Consider the following 14,180-nt stretch of genomic DNA (forward strand, 5'->3'; position numbering starts at 1 on the left):
AGGAGCAAGGAAAGCCAGTCAGAGTCCCAAAACTGACAAACTTGGAGTCCAGTGTTCGAGGGCAGGAAAATTCCAGCAGGGGGGAAACATGTATGCTGTAAAGCTAAGCCAGTCTGGTCTTTTGACATTTTTCTGCCTGCTTTACATTCTATCTGTGCTGGCAGCTGATTAGACAGTGTCCACCCAGGTTAAGGGTGGGTCTGACTTTCCCAGACTACTGACTCAAATGTTAATCTCCTGTGGCAACACCCTCGAAGACACACCCAGGATTAATACTTTGGATCCTTCAATCCAATCAAGTTGACACTTGGTATTAACCATCACAAGCACCAAGAACATGTTGTGATTTAAACACCTGTACTAGTAATAATTCAATCTTTTAAGAAAAGGGAAGAGAACGGCTTTGATTTTAAAATGACTATACAACTAATTCAAAATTTCATTGAGTATTGACTCTATTTTCTTCACGATCACATTTCTGGATGATCAAAGGGAGAATTCAAATGCGGTTGCCCCTTTGTACTCCATGAGTAATTGGATCTCTCCTGTGATTAAAACTCTCCATGGCATATGTGTTTCTCTGAGACTTAGCATAAAGAACATAAGCTGCTTTATAAAGCCTCCTTACCACTACAATCCAGAAACAACTGTTAGTAACATTGGAGTGAAAGTCAGATTCCAGACTTTCTCAAAACCAGATCACTCCCTAGTGTGGCTAAAAATCCCCCAGGAGCCCAGGAGGAGACAGCATACTGAGCTGAGAATAAGAAGTGTGGGGGCACCCAGATGATGGTTACTTTTATAGTGTTTTATTGAAAAGTGAGGGCCCAGACAGGATTTTGCTGACAGTTTTCCTAGATCGATTAGTTGTTATATGAGATACTCCTCTTTCTAAGAACAATTATTGAAAATGCATTTTCATCAACTAAAACCCCTATACTTTTCACTCATTTATTCAATTAATATTTTTTGCATTTTTGCAAAGTACCTACATCTGAACTAGACTTAACAAATGTGTAAGATACATATCTGTTATCCAGGGCCTATTTGAATATATGCATGTTTCAACTTTCCTACTAATTTACATAACACATTTTATTTTGTTCCTTTCAAAGTATTCAGTACTAAAAATTAGAACATGAGTGTTTCTTACTTTTAAATTACCACATATTTGTGGTATTCTGTTCACTCATTCTTTGTTCTGAATTTGTTCACACAAGTAAATTTTGTGAACTAATTTATTTAGTGGTCAAATCCTAAAATTCATCCAAAGTAGATCAATTACAAATCATCTTCCTCATTGCTTTTCTTATTCCATTATATGTTGCTGGTTATATCATTTTTTTCTTAGAATGGTATTTAAAGTTTTTATTTCTAAAAATACAAATAACAAATGCTCTTTTTAAAGCCTTTAGATTATTTTTCAAATAATTATAAAACTAAGCATTGAAAATACATCTTATAATCTTTAAACACAATGATTTTTATTAACTGCTAATGCATACTCCTTCCATGTTTTTTTCCTACTTTTATTCATATAATTTATGCTATTTTCATTCCAAAGTGATTATAACATATACATAAATCTACCTCCTTCCTTTTAAAAGTATCATGTGCAGCATCCCATGTGATTAATTTTCTACCTAAGCTTAATGGCTGCATGATGTTTTGCATTATCCATGTGTCACCTGCTTTCTAGAGAATTGTGAGAGAATACATTTCTGTTGTTTTCAACCACCATGTTTGTATTAATTCTTACAATAGTCACAGAAAACCAATGCAGGAACTATAATCTTTTCCTTAGGATTTTGAAGTATAGATCTATCAAGTTTTCAGAAAAAAAAAATACCTACTTCTTCCACTTTCTTATCTGCTGTGATTAAAAATTATTGTTTGCCAGCCAACCAGGAATCTGTATTCAATATAGAAATAAAGTTTCTGTCCCCATGTATTTGGGCTGAAGTGGAGACTAGTGTGATTGACAAGATAGCAGACCACTCATGGATTTCAAATCACAGCCCATAACTCTAAAATAATCACGGAATATTTATTCACTATGGCACTGCATGGGTGGGTGGGTGGAATTCATGTATAATAAAAGGGTCTGCCCTCCAGAACTGAGAATCTAATTAGGAGAAGGAAAAATGTTAGAAAAGCCATGTGTGTGCTACTGGATCATAAGCTCCTCCAGGGCAGGGCTTTGAATGTCTTTTATCCTTAGTATGCAGAAAAGTGTCCAATAAGCAGATACCATTTACAAGGTCATTTTGTCAGTTACATGGTAATATGGTTAGGATTTATGCCCGCACTCAATTCGCATCTTGAATTGTAATACCCATAATCCCCATGTGTCAAGAGGGAGACCAGGTGGAGGAAATTGAACCATCAGGGTGGTTTCCCCGTGCTATTCTTGTGATAGTGAGTGAATTCTCACAAGATCTGATGGTTTTATAAAGGGCTCTTCCGTCTTCAATCAGCACTTCTCTTCCTGCTGCCTTGTGAAGAAGGTGCTCGCTTTCCCTTTGCCTTCCCCCATGATTGTAAGTTTCCTGAGGCCTCCTTAGCCATGCACAACTGTGAGTCAATTAAACCTCTTTCCTTTATAAATTGCCCAGTCTTGGGCAGTTTCTTATAGCAGTATGAAAATGGACTAATACACATATTGAGTTACACAACGTGGGTAATGTAGAAAATACACAATGAGGGAGGAACAAGAGAGGTTCCAGGGACAGGGGGTCCTAGAGGCAGCAGGTCTCACTCAGAGTCCATGAAGAAGAATGAGACCTCCTGGGCAGAGTCTGTGGGGGCAGCACCATGTGCTTCTTTTCTCTGAGCCACTTTCAGCTCTTGGCACTGAAATGCTCATATGTTGAATGAGAGAGTACCAGGAGAAACGGATACCTTGGAACCAGTAACACAAGAAACGAAGAGTTGGGAAGATTTTCTCTGTTCACTGTGAGACTGTTCCTACTGGGCTTGCAATTCACTCCTAATCCTGTTGTGGAGTGAACTGTACTCCTCAAAAGAAGATACGTTCAAGTCCTAGCCCCAGTACCTGTGAATTGACCTTATTTTGAAATAGCATCTTTGCAGATATAATCAAGATGACTTCGTAATGAAGTAAGGTGGGCCATAAGTTCAATGTGACTGGTGTCCTTATTAGAAAAGGAGAAGAGACACAGGAAGAATGTCATGTGATGACAGAGGCAAAGACTGGAGAGATGCATCTTCAAGCCAAGGGCAGCAAGAAGCTGGAAACTACCAGAAGCAAAGAGAGAAGAAAGCAATGATCTACCTCTACAGCCTTCAGAGAGCACATGGCCCTACCAACACCCTGATCTCAGACTTCTTGCCTCCAGAACTGTGGGGATACATTTGCATTCTTCTGGAATACCTCATGGATTTGCATGTCATCCTTGTGGAGGGGCCGTGCTAATCTTCTTTATGTCATTCCAATTTTAGCATTCGTGCTGTGGAAACGAGCACCATTTGCATTGTTTAAAGCAACTCAGTTTGCGGACTCTGGGTGGGCAGCTGCAGGAAAGTAATCTAGGTCCCAACATCCATCTAGACTGTGATGCACACTCTTGTTCCTCCCACCTGAACAAACTGCCTCCCCTGCAGATGTCTCAAGCGGTGGTCATGTTCTCTCTACAATTATCATTACCACTGAGCTTAGAGGGAGGTAGAACGCCTATTAACTATTCCCTCATTTCATTTTCTGGCCATTCTTTCTTTCTCCTCCCTGAAAATCCCCAGTTCATAATCTTATGTTTTCCTGTTGCTGTTTTCTTCCAATGATTGAGTTATATTTTAAGACAATGTTAGCTCATGGCCCATTCTCTCAAGTTTTACACGGACCTAATTCCTCACAATTTCTTTTTTCATTTTTCCTTTTTTTTTTGAGATGGAGTCTCGCTCTGTCGCCAGGCTGGAGTACAGTGACGCGATCTCAGCTCATTACAACCGCTGCCTCCCAGGTTCAAGCGATACCCCTGCCTCAGACTCCTGAGTAGCTGGGACTATAGGCAAGCACCACCATGCTCAACTAATTTTTGTATTTTTAGTAGAGATGGGGTTTCACCATGTTGGCCAGGATGGTCTCGATCTCTTGATCTCATGTTCTGCCCACCTCAGCCTCCCAAAGTGCTGGGATTTTATAGGTGTGAGCCACTGTGCCTGGCCCCCTCACAATTTTTAAAATGTTTTTAGATGATCCTTTTAACATCTTGGCCTTCAGATTTCCAGAACTCCTCTTTTTGAAAGAGCTTGTTCTTGGCGCTACCTTGGTTATTTGTTCTCACGTACATAGATTCGATAAATGCCTCCTATTTTCTCAGCTCTCTCCATTTTATATCTCTAGCCTAACAAAGCTTTACCCTCACTGGGATTTTCTGTATGTTGATCTTACAATGTGTCACTACCCTTCACCCTCTTGATATTTGTACTTTCCTCACTACCCTGCTTACATTTTGTGGTTAATCTGTACGAAACTCCTGCAAACACTCTTGACTCCTTTGCTCCTCTCTTCAACATACTTTAATGGCAAAACTACAACTCTAGTTGAATCCAAACTTTTGCTGACCAGATTTCTATATTTTTGTAGCTGATATGTTGGGGAAAGACAAGCAACTGCAGTGACCTGTTCTGAGGTGAGGTTCATGCCCATGGGCCTTCGTGCTGCAGGGCAGTGATGCATACACACACCACTACACATTGCTGGGTCAGTTAATTTTCCACTGTCCTAGACTATGATTTCTCATTGTCTCCTTTCTCCACAAACCTTTAGCATTTCCTCTCCACTTCTTATGCTCAGCCTGATGTCTTCCTTACTGAGAAAACTGAAGCAGTCAGAAGGGAAATTCTTCAAGCTCGTATCACATCAACTTACAAACATCTCTTATCGACATATTCCGGCTTCCTGTGTGCTGCCACAGATGAACGTCTACGCTCTTATCTAAAACCAGACTCTGCAATTGTACACCAAATCCCATCCACTCCTGCTTATTCAAAATCATCACTGTAACAATTTTTCTGCCTTCTCCTGCATTATCAGTGTTTCTTTTTAAATAATGGGTTATTCTCAATGGCTTAAAAACATCATGTAATACTTCCTTCTGTCAAAACTTTTTTTTTCTTAACCTCACTTTCCCTGCATTCTATTTGTTCTCATTAGCAGCAGCAATCACCAGCATTACCTGTAGTTGTAATGTCCAATCCTTCTCTTATTCTGCCTTAACTATCTTTAGATCAGTTTTCTATAATTACAGAATAACTTTTGAGTAACCAAAGATCGCCACATAGCTAAATCCAATGATCCATTATCATTTTACTGAACCTGCTAGCTGTATTTGACAGCTTTAATCAAACCTCCTCCTCATCATCATCTTCACTTTCTTCGACTTACTGAAGAAGCAGTACACATAATTTTTCTTCTCACTTATGAACCACATTTTCTCCATAACCTTTGCTGATTCTGTCTCTTCTTCCTGTTCTCTTATTGCTGGGGTACTTTGGGGCCCTTGGCCCTCTTCTCTGTGTACACACGTTTGATGTTATCTACTCTCATATACCTTTAAATACTATCTCTATGCTTCTAACTTGAACACTTATATCTGCATGCCAGACTTCTTCTCTGAACTTGCCTCAATCTATACAACTCTGTACCTGGCATCTCACTTGTTTCATAAACATCTTAAACTCAACATGACATAAACTGAACTCATGCTCTTTCCCAAAAAAACAAACTCATTTCACTTGTAACTTTCTCTCTCTGTTGAAGGTAATGAAATCCTTCTAGTTGGGTTAGACTAAAAACAAAACAACAACAACAAAAAACGAGTTAGGATCATTTTTACCTCCTCCCTGTCTTTCCATGTTAATCTCTCAACATAGATTGATGTCTCTGCTTTTTAAGTGCTACTAAGAAAATCGTTCAGGCCACCATCCCGCTTTGCCCCCAGAGAACAACAATCACCTATTAGCTGATCTTCCTGCTTCCACATTTGTCCTCTCTACTTGAGTCAACATAATAGTCAAAGTGTTTTTGGTTTGTTTGTTTGTTTAAGATATAAAGTAGTCTGTGCTTCCTTTCCGTGACTCAAAACCCTTTCTTGGCTCCCTGTTTCACTCAAAGTGAAAGCCAAGCTCCTCACAATGGCAGGGCACTTAAGGAAGCTGCCTCCTTAACCTTTGCAACCTCGACCTGCAGCCTTCTACTTCACTCATCCTGCACAAGCCTCAGTGGCCATTTCTGGTTTGTTCCTTTTTTTTTTTTTTTTTTTTTCTTTGAGTCTTGCTCCGTCACCCAGGCTGGAGGGCAGTAGTGCAATCTCGGCTCTCTGGCACCTCCGTCTCCCAGGTTAAAGCAATTCTCATGCCTCAGCCTCCCAAGTAGCTGAGATTACAGGCATGCGTCACCATGCCTGGCTAATTTTTGTATTTTTAGTAGAGATGAGGTTTCGCCATGTTGACCAGGCTGGTCTCAAATTCATGACCTCTTGTGATTCACCCACCTCAGCCTCCCAAAGTGCTGGGATTATGGGTGTGAGCCACCGCACCCAGCCTTCGCCATCTCTTCATTTTGTGAGCACATCTGTCAAATCCAGTCTTGGGGCATTTCTACTAGCTGTTCCCTTGGAACACCCTTTTCTTCTCGTTATTGCCCTCAAGATCTTTCTCAAATATGTGTTTTTAGTGAGGGCTAATATGACCCCTTATTTTAATAACAAATTCTGCTTCTCACTTTTCCCGCAATCTCAACTCCTGTCACTCTGTTCTTTTTCTTTTTAATAGGGTTTGTTGCTTGATACTTCTGTGCACCATGCTTTCTGCTTGTTGCCTGAATCCTCCTACTATAAGGTTAGCTTAGTGACGCAGGGGTTTTCTTTCTTTCTTTCTTTGTAACATACACCAAACATCGAGAATAGCATCTGCAGCATTATTTTCTCCAGGTATTCGCTGAGAGAACAGAATAAACCCATGCTTCGGTGTTTAAGCTAGGAGGGCAATTCAAAAGTCAGGCACCACGGTCCTTCCAGCTGATTCAAACTAAGAACCTTAGTCATCCTTTTAGAATCACACGTTAGAATCACTGCGGGACCTTTAAAAATAAATGCTAATATCTGGGCCCCTCTCCCAGACCAAGTCCACGTGAGATCTCTGGGTGTGGAAGTCAGGCAGGATGTTCTGGAGAAATTCCCAAGTGACTTTTAAGAGCTATCAGAAGGAAGAGCTACTGCCATAGTGAGACAGCCATGAGGGAGGGGGCCCCCGGAAAACCTCCAACCGGGCTGCTGCGCACTGGGAAGGTGGACTGGGGTGGAGCCACAGAAGTTTGCGCCTTTTGCAGCTGGGAGGAGACTGGTCCCTCCTCTTCCTGTGTGGAATTCGGGATTCAAGCTGCGAGGTGGGAAGCACTCTAGCAGGGACTCTGGCCTTGCCTTCAAACCATCTGGCGAGCCTAAACTTTCGTGGCCATGGGACAAGAACCCTGTCTTTAGATGAACCAAGAAAAAGTTCTGCAACAGTAAGTTCCTATGTCCTAAAACCTACTCTCGCCTCCTGTTTCCCGTTCCTCAGGTGTTTAGGGAAAAGTGGTCACTCACTGAAACTGGGCAAAGGATGACCACTTGACCCCAGCTGGCTGAGACCAGTTACCTGAAGGTGCCCACAGCAGCTAAGCTTTAGCTCTTCAATTAAAACTGATTAAAGTGGATGTTTATTTCTCTTCTACTGCTTGGGTGTTCTGAATATGTTAGTTCCCTGTTTAGGTTCGCTGTTTGTAAATTCTCTCATTCCAATCATCCCTCAACTTGTTCAGCACTGATGAAACAGGATGTTTTTCCTTAGGGAAATGTTTGAGACCTGATTCTGTGTGCTAATAGGTACCCAGACACACCCCCTTGGCATGTTCCTGAGTTCTGTTACCATAGTTTACTCTGAATAAATTACGACGTGTGGAGATAGGTCAGGAGTGACCTGTTTTTACTGAGACACTCTCCAGGCTTTGTCCCCTTAGATTTGCTGAAACTTCTAGTTTCTTTCACCTTCATCCTGCCTTCCTCTCCCTTCTCCCCATCAACCTCTACTCCTACGAGAATTACAGGGTTCCAAGCAGTGATGAGGTATCTTCACCCCAAGCACCTGGTCACCCATGTTTCACCCATGTTTCACCCATGTTTCACCCATGTTTTACCCATGTTTCACCCATGTTTAGATGTTTCACCCATGTTTCACCCATGTTTTACCCATGTTTTACCCATGTTTCACCCATGTTTAGCTGTTTCACCCATGTTTTACCCATGTTTTACCCATGTTTCACCCATGTTTAGATGTTTCACCCATGTTTCACCCATGTTTCACCCATGTTTAGATGTTTCACCCATGTTTCACCCATGTTTTACCCATGTTTCACCCATGTTTCACCCATGTTTCACCCATGTTTAGATGTTTCACCCTGCTGCACAGAGAGTTTGTGGAAGGAACCTCTTCCTGACTTCAGATTTGGGGTATTGGACTTCAAGGACTTGCCAGTGGTTTGCAGGACGGGTGTGGTTAGAAATAGAGAACAGTGTTACCACTAGTCAGGGGCAAAGTCACGAGAAGGTACTTGTGTCGTGATTTCCTGTCAAGGGCCAATGTTTGTGGAGGATGCCGCAGACTCATCCTAGTTTTGCTGTATGAGCAGAACACACAGGAATGCCACATTGCTTTGATACATGTTCTAAGTCTGTATTTTCTTTGGTAGCATTTTTGGTAATACTGAATCAGAAAAGCTATTTAATGAGCTCTGTTGTTGTCCCATGGCAAAATGTACCAGTCTTATGACTGAGAGCATTTAACTTGATATTCTGGAAGAGTCTTATTACATTTGATTTTCTACTTGAGACTTCTCTTGGGCTTATTCAACACAGGAAACAAATGCCTCCCAAATGATATTTTTATGCAGGGGTCTGTTTAATCTAGGAATAAAAGCATGTATTGCATTCAGCAACAATTCTGTTTTTCCAGAAAAAAACACCATCAATTCTGACAACGTGAAGGTTAGGTGATGCTTTAAAGAGCCATCCCATTCAGCTAAAGTGGAAGCTTGAGTACAATGTTGTGTTTTAGGGCAAGAGTCTCCAACCCCTGGGCCACGAACTGGTATTTGTTTGTGGCCTGTTAGGAACCAGGCTGCACAGCAGGAGGTGAGCCACGGGTAAATAAGCATTACCACCTGAGCTCTACCTCCTGTCAAATCAGCGGAGCATAAACCCTACTGTGAGTGCCCATGCAAGGGGTCTAGGTTACATGCTCCTTATGAGAATCTAATGCCTGATGGTCCGAGGTGGAACAGTTTCATCTTGACCCTTCCATCCCCAGTCCATGGAAGAGTTGTCTTCCATGAAACTGGTCTGTGATGCCAAGAAGCTTAGGGATCATTGTTTTAGGGCGTATGTCTTGGTGCAGGTCTGTGTGTACATGTGCGTGTTAATGTGCCTGCTTTTGGTGTGTGTGTGAAGGTAGGTCGTGACCTGTGGTGCTTGGTGTTTAAGCTTTCCATAATACTTCTATTGCTGATTAGCCAGAGTTTCTGTTCATTCCTCGTGACGTTATTCTCATTGCAACTCAGGGTCTGTAAGCAGAAGGATGGATACTCCTGCCATGTCCTTTCAGTGCCTCAGGGCCTCCTGTGGCTTCAGTTACATTTCAGCCTTTCCTATACCATCTGTCCTACAAACTGAGATGTGGGGATGAGTGCCCTCTGCCTCACGGAAGTATGAAGTCTCAAAGCCTGTGTATCCTTTGACCCAGCAATTTCAAATGTACACGCATCCTACAAAAAGCACTGGGGATGTGTAGAAATATGAGGAATTAAGGATGTTTAAGGTATAAAATCTCCAAAGCCTTTCATTTGAGAATGAGTGTGGAACTCCATCTTTCTTGTATTATTATTGCACAGGTCACAACATATTAGTTTGTCCGTAATACTTTCTATTTTTTAATTTTTTTGGTTCCTTTAAAGCAGAGGGAGCTCTCCATGATTTTAAAGTAACTCAAATGATGATTCATGTTACACTTTGAATTTTTCTTTAGTCTTTACAGTTACCTTGCTTATGCATTTTTGAACAACAGTGGTCTTCTTTATATTGTCCTTCCCTCCATCTTTTTATTTTCTTTCTTTTACTCTTTTTTCCTCCCTTTTGTTTCCAAAGTCACCTTAATGGAATCATTGAACTTTTACAAAGCTCCAACTGAGCTTTCATATGAAAACAACTAACTTTTCAAAAAAATGGTACAATTACAATAGCAGATATAAATGTCCTAAAAGGTAGATAAGAACTGAAGCTGAATTCCAAGAAGCCTCACATGCCCAGTGGGAGCCAAGTGGGCAGTCCCCCTGGTGAGGGGCATGCAGCTTTGGCGAAAGCTGAAGTCTCTGGTTGTACAGCAAGAGGAACCTCCCCGCCCCGCCCCCTTGCCCCACGGCCGCCTCCAGGTCCTCACAGCAGGTGCGTGGAGCTAAGATAACCAGGCACCAGCTGACAATTCCAGATAGAGAGTTTCCTTATTGGCAGAGGACACAGAGACCCACAGTGTTAACGCCTGAGCTTCAGCAATAGCACAGCTTCATCAAGCTCATGGATGCAGGAGTGGTTTCTGGGTCCATAGAGCTGTATGTGATTCCAAGAACATGGAGCCTGGAGTGAAAATTCCAGGCAGATTGAAAATTCCCTTCTGAGGATTATTAGGAGACTGAGTTAAGTGGCAGTGGCTGGGTGAAACCTAGCTTCAGGCTCCTTTGCATTCCATGAATCCATTGAGTCCATTGAATGCACTTCTTTTTGCCTGTATGAGTTTTCTAAATTTTATAAACTCAGTGCAATAAAGAGAGGAAGATCTATTTTAATGAAATAATTAGATGTTTTCCCCATTATCTATCTGCTATTCCTCATTTGGTTTTCACTCAGTTGATAGAGAAGTGGTTCCACCTGTTTTCTCTCCACCCATGAGCAGAGCATCAAGTGAGAGTTTGGAGTTAGCTGGATTTTGCAAAGGAAACTCAGGCCTTGGGCTGCTGCTGTTTGACAGTGTCTATGAGGGAGAGGAGAATGCCTAGGCAGGAAAGAGTTAGGAGTTTGATCCAGGCCTGTTGCACAGGGAGCCCCTGGGGCCTCAGCATTCCACAGCTAGCTGTGCAGTTTAGTGACTCTGTGACCTTAAGCAAACCACATAATAAACCATCTTAACATCCTCACAGGGCTCCTTTGCTGTTTTTCACCCACTTTGAGAGACCTGGAAATAGCTCAAGGCCTTGTTTTGCCAATAATTGCCTCAGGTCAATGACAAATCATTACCAAGTAGTGAAAACCTTCTCTCTTTCCTGAGTAGTCAAAAAAGATGGAATGCTTTGAAATGCAAAACCTCTAGAAGGGGAGGTTGTGCTTTACCCTCTCCCCCCAGGTAAGATTTCTATTTGGATATATCTTTTTCCCTCCTAACATCCCAGTCAAGAAGGAGCTGCTTGCAGGATGAGAGAGAATAGTGAGCATGAGAGATGGGGAAGTATATGGACTTGAACTGAATGAAGATTTTAACATTCTGACAATACCTTAAACGCACTTTCCGACTGTCCACGCCAAAAGGGATCTGAGATCCCAGGAAAAGTGCTGAGAAGTTCATGGAGAGACGTGATGTTAACATGAGGAGCAGTAATCAGTGTCTTTGTTGGACACCATTGTATAGTCAGAGAAAGCTGTGCTCCAGGCTTTGCCACTTAAAAGCAGCAGAAATTCAAGAAATTTAATTACCCTCTCTTCCTTAATTTCCTCATCTGTTAAATAGGAAATATATCTGACCTCGTAAGAATATTTTCAGAAAAACCCATGGCAGTCACATAGCAATTACCCAATAAATGTTAGCTGCTCACAGTGTTGACCACAGCCACCAGGGGGCCCCTGATGTTGTGGGCCCTCTGGGCTGTCGAAGATCCTTGTCCAGCAGCTTACAAGCATGGGGGCAGAGCAGCTGGGGGTCTTTTTCCTCACAGAACATTGAAGCCAACTCTCACAATTCTTTCCCACCCTCCACCTTCTGCCCCATCATGGATCTAGTCCATTGCTCAAAATACCCTCAATGATAAACTGCTGGAGCCTCAAAGGGGTCTTCAACAGCATTTCATCAGCCTCTTCATTTTGCAGAGAACACAGAGATCCAGATGTTGACCATGATTTGCCAAGGTGTCTTTTGCGTGGCCTCAGACCTCAGGGTCCCAGGAGTTTACCTATGATCTAATAAAAGAAATATTTTAGACAAATTAAATTTAACAGAGTTTAATTGAGCAAAGAATGGTTTGCATATCAGGTAGCCCCTGAACTAGAATAGGTTCAGAGAGACTCTGGTCCAGTCATGTAGTAAAAGAAGAAGATTTATGGACAGAAAACAAAAAGTGAGGTACGGAACACAGAAGTGAGGTACAGAAACAGCCAGATTGGTTACAGCTCGGCACTTGCCTTATTTATACATGGTTTGAACAGTTGGCTGCCTTAAACGGACAAAACTCAATGATTGGTACAAGAGTAAGTACAGTCTGTTTACACATCCAGCGAGGTGACAGTTCACCATGTATGCAGAGACCTTTAGGCTGAACTTAAAATATGTAATGAGACAACTTTAGGGTAAATTTTATTTAACAGATCCAATCAGAGGTCTTTAGGTTTCCATATTGGAGTAACGGAACTATGTCTTCCTCTTGCTTCTCCCTTTTTCTTTCAAAACCAAAATTTTCCAAATATGTCGTTCTCTTACAATACAATTTCTCTAAGTGATTATTCAGCAGTGAGTGGGGAGTAGGGGTAGGAGAGAGAGGAAAAATCTATAGACAACAAATAGGAAAATGAAGGGCTCTTCAAAAGGTCAAGCATTTCGCATTCAAAGGCTTTCAGGGATAAGTCAGGAAAGAGATTTGCTAGAAAAGTGTTAACATTAAACACTTGTTCAGAAGAAGTGGATCTATCCATATTAATGCTCCTCTTCCTGATGGCTGGCTCTACTCTACATGCAATCCCAGCAATTCCTACCACTGCGGTTTCAGGTTGTTAGCAGGTATTTTACCTATAAAATAGCAGGACGGAAAATTAAAGCTCAGGATTGTAAATAATGTAGAGATTTCAAACACAGAATATTTATATCTTTCCTTAGTAGTAAGAAGAGGTACTGCCTATGAGTTTCAAAAGACTAGAATCTTTCTAAATAACAGATGACAAGGAGGGCGTGTGGGGACTTGAGGACTCTTTCCAAATAATAGATGCCAAGGAAGTGTCTGAGGACTTGAGTTTACCAAAATGAAAAATTTACCTAAATATGCTACTATAGAGTTTCTCTTTCTCTAGGTCTTATTCTTGTTTGTCTTAACCCGTAGGAGCTGAGCAACTCACCAGTAGATGGTAATGTGACCTGGTCTTACCCTGTGGTGGTGGAAATTGAATACAATTGTCCACCATGAGCTGGATGTCTATGGAACCCTCCAGTTTTCTTTGAATGTTAAAGAGTGGGAAGTTTTTGATAGGAGGAACGATGTGGATTTTGTTAACCTACACTTGAGTTCTCCCCATATATTCCTTGGACACAAAAACAAAAACGAAAAAAACCTCTGGAAAATATTTAAAAAGGTTTATTCTGAGCCAGTGTCAGTGACCCTGGCCCAGGGAACAGTCTCAAGAGATCTTGAGAAAGGGTGCCTGAGGCAGTCAGGTTACAGGTGGGCTTTCTACATTTTAGGGAAATAGGAATTGTAGATGAAATCATAAATCAATACATAAAAGGTGTACATTAATTCAGCCTAAAGAGGCAGGATATCTTAAAAAGGGAGTGACATTATAGGTCATAGGTGGGTTAAAAGATTTTCTAATTGTAATTGGTTGAAAGAGTTAAGCTTTGTCTAAAGACTCGAAGTCAGTAGAAAGAAATGCTTGAGTTAAGATAAAGGGAGGTCGTCGACCCCAAGGTTCTTGTGATATAGATGAAGCCTCAGTGGTGGCAGCTTTCAGAGAGGGTAGATGGTAAATGCCTGTTTTCCTTTCAGATGAACCTTAAAGGTATCAGACTCATAGTTAATCTCTCCTAGATGAGGAAAGGCCTGACTGTATTAATGGAATGCTCTACAGATGCAAGTTTCTTCCATAAAAGATGGTGTA

General features: G+C 41.5%; 1 non-coding gene across 1 annotated transcript; it reads right to left on the reverse strand.

Annotated features, from left to right (window-relative positions):
• Window positions 1-3,379: 3,379 nt before the first annotated feature.
• Window positions 3,380-3,486, reverse strand: LOC123568459 (U6 spliceosomal RNA). The gene has a single exon (XR_006691837.1). It is a non-coding gene; the product is annotated as a U6 spliceosomal RNA (small nuclear RNA).
• Window positions 3,487-14,180: the final 10,694 nt, after the last annotated feature.

Source organism: Macaca fascicularis, chromosome 13 (assembly GCF_037993035.2).
Source record: "Macaca fascicularis isolate 582-1 chromosome 13, T2T-MFA8v1.1".
In the NCBI taxonomy this organism is placed as follows: domain Eukaryota; kingdom Metazoa; phylum Chordata; class Mammalia; order Primates; family Cercopithecidae; genus Macaca; species Macaca fascicularis.